The following is a 3505-nucleotide window of genomic DNA, read 5'->3' on the forward strand; positions in this document are numbered from 1 at the left end:
TAGTATAGACCCCGCCCATGACTGCTAACAGACTCCGCCCCATTAGTATAGACCCCACCCATGACTGCTAACAGACTCCGCCCTATTAGTATAGACCCCGCCCATGACTGCTAGCAGACTCCGCCCTATTAGTATAGACCCCGCCCATGACTGCTAACAGACTTCGCCCCATTAGTATAGACCCCACCCATAACTGCTAACAGAGTCCGCCCTATTAGTATAGACCCCGCCCATGACTGCTAATAGACTCCGCCCTATTAGTATAGACCCTCGCCCATGACTGCTAACAGACTTCGCCCCATTAGTATAGACTCTGCCCTATTAGTATAGACCCCGCCCATGACTGCTAACAGACTTTGCCCCATTAGTATAGACCCCGCCCATGACTGCTAACAGACTCCGCCCTATTAGTATAGACCCCGCCCATGACTGCTAACAGACTTCGCCCCATTAGTATAGACCCCGCCCATGACTGCTAACAGACTCCGCCCTATTAGTATAGACCCCGCCCATGACTGCTAACAGACTTCGCCCCATTAGTATAGACCCCACCCATAACTGCTAACAGAGTCCGCCCCATTAGTATAGACCCCACCCATGACTGCTAACAGACTTCGCCCCATTAGTATAGACCCCGCCCATGACTGCTAACAGACTTCGCCCCATTAGTATAGACCCCGCCCATGACTGCTAACAGACTTCGCCCCATTAGTATAGACCCCACCCATGACTGCTAACAGACTTCGCCCCATTAGTATAGACCCCGCCCATGACTGCTAACAGACTTCGCCCCATTAGTATAGACCCCGCCCATGACTGCTAACAGACTTCGCCCCATTAGTATAGACCCCGCCCATGACTGCTAACAGACTTCGCCCCATTAGTATAGACCCCACCCATAACTGCTAACAGAGTCCGCCCCATTAGTATAGACCCCACCCATAACTGCTAACAGAGTCCGCCCCATTAGTATAGACCCCGCCCATGACTGCTAATAGACTCCGCCCTATTGACGTCCAGCTTTCTGTGCGCATGCTTCGGGCTTGCGCACGCAGAAATCCAGAAATAAAAAACGCTTGCAGAACTGCAATATCACGTGAGTGTGATGCCGGTGATCATCAAAAACAATCATTTGTTTGGGAGAGTATCCGAGGCACAAGCTGTACAGGCTCTGCCCTCTTCTGGAAAGGGGGCGGGAGCAGCAGCAGCTCATTTGCATTCAAGGGTGTGTTCACACTTGTCATGTTTGGTTGGATTAAAACGAACCCTGGTGCGATTACTCGTTTAGTGCGGTTCGTCTGAACACATGTGAACGCTGCCATCCGAACCCTGGAGCGCACCAAACAAGCGGACCGAGAGCGCTATAAAGACGGGTCTCGGTCCGCTTCCAAACCAACTCTGGTGCGGTTCGACTGATATATGAACGCCACACGGACCAAAGACATGTAAACGAACCAAAAACAGGACGTGATGTCACAAGATGCGACGCATAGTCAGCTGATTTGACGACGCGGAAAGATCGGTGTATCCAAAATGAGTAACTTTAACGTTAGAGGGCAAACGTGGAGCAACGAGGAAGAGCCTCATCAATATTTGGTCCGACGAGCATGTTTTGAAAATGCTAGAAAATACGCACAAAAAGCAAACCTGGTTCTTCTCATCAGAGGACCTGTGCTGCCCATCAGTCGGTACAGACGACAGAACGGCCGTCTCTTTTCTGCACAGCGGAGGAAATCCTGCTGCTGTTTTGAATGTTTTGAACATTTTATGAGCTCTTCATGAGTTCTCAGCGGGTAATAATAATGCCATATGTACACGCATAAAATGATGGCGTTTAATCAGCACACAGCGTTGTTCTGAATGGTCGGTAAGCAGCTCCTACGTCAAATAAACCGACCAATCAGGTTGCGAGCGTCTCCCTGAGCCTTTGGTTCGGTAACTTTAGGTTCGCTGTTAAAAATGCCAGTGTGAACGCTAAGCGGACCAGGACTATATGTTTTGTTTTTGGGTCGGGACCAAACTAACCGAACTACAGGTGTGAACGCACCCTAAAGATACATGCACAAAAACAGCATGTATTTCCTTCCACTTAGAAATGGACATTTATAAGTACAACATGGTATAATAAATGATCTGTGGGGTATTTTGAGCTAAAACTTCACATTCTGGAGACACTGAGACTATGAGATATTACGTCTTTTACTGTAATATTACATATTACTGAGGGTTTCTGCAGCTGGAGCACTCAATAATCATGTTCATCTGTTAAACTCCAGATTAAAACTCATGGTTTTCCTCATGTTTCGTATGATAAATGACAGACAGCCGTGTGACCTGCAGGTGTTTTAATGACTGCACATGCTCACAGTGAACCGCTGATGTGTTGATGTGTCAGTTACACACGTGAACTACTACTACTAATAATAATAATAATAATCATGTTCAAGAGCCGAGACACAGATCTGACCATCCGGCCGGTTGCACCAGCTGTGCGTGAGTTACAGTAAAACTACTGTTGTTAAAGGGTTAGTTCACCCAAAAATGAAATGTCTGTCATTAACTCCTCCCCCTAATGTCGCTCCACACCCGTAAGACCTCCGTTCATCTTCACACACAGTTTAAGATATTTTATATTTAGTCCGAGAGCGTATGCAAGTGTATGCACACTATACTGTCCATGTCCAGAAAGGGAATAAAAACATCATCACAGTAGTCCATATGAGACATCAGTGGGTTAATTAGAGTCTCTTGAAGCATCCAAAATACATTTGGGTCCAAAAATAACAAAAACTACGACTTTATTCAGCATTGGCTTCTCTTCCGCGTTTGTGTTCAATCCTCAAATAAAGATTAGAACGGTTATGAGTCAGTGAATCGATCAATGATTCGGATCGCGTGTCAAACTGCTGAAATCACGTGACACTGGCGATCCGAATCATTGATTCTGAGAAACGCTGATATTTGAAATCACCAAAACAAACGCCCCCACCCAAAAGGACACACCCCTATCTGTATAGCCCCGCCCCATTATGAAAATCCTATGCAACACAGGCACCTCCCCCCTAGATGAGTGGACACGCCCCTTACTGCTGATTGGTTACAAGTGTGTTTTGGTGCTCGATCCGTTCCACTTTTAAATGCGTTTCTCAGAAATCGTGTACTGCACCTTTAAATGCTGCTAATTTCAGAGAATATTCAAAAAGTAATGTTCCATAATGTTTGAAGAACTGATTGTTTTAAACATTTTAAAACTGAACGTTTTCAGAGAACATTCAGAAATAATGGGAATGGTAACAAAACATATTTTTGTTCGATGGGAACTACACAGTTACTAAAGCCTCCGGTCAGGAATAAAGATGAAATGATGAAATATAGTAGAAATAGCAGAAATTATGAGCTCATGATGATGATGGTGGTGACATTCACACTCGTTTATAATTTAAAAAGGAGATTATGAGAATAACTGACTCAATTGTGGCGCTTCAGCATGAATCCCAACAAATAT

This window comes from Pseudorasbora parva, chromosome 22 (genome assembly GCF_024679245.1).
Source record: "Pseudorasbora parva isolate DD20220531a chromosome 22, ASM2467924v1, whole genome shotgun sequence".
NCBI classification, from domain to species: Eukaryota; Metazoa; Chordata; class Actinopteri; order Cypriniformes; family Gobionidae; genus Pseudorasbora; species Pseudorasbora parva.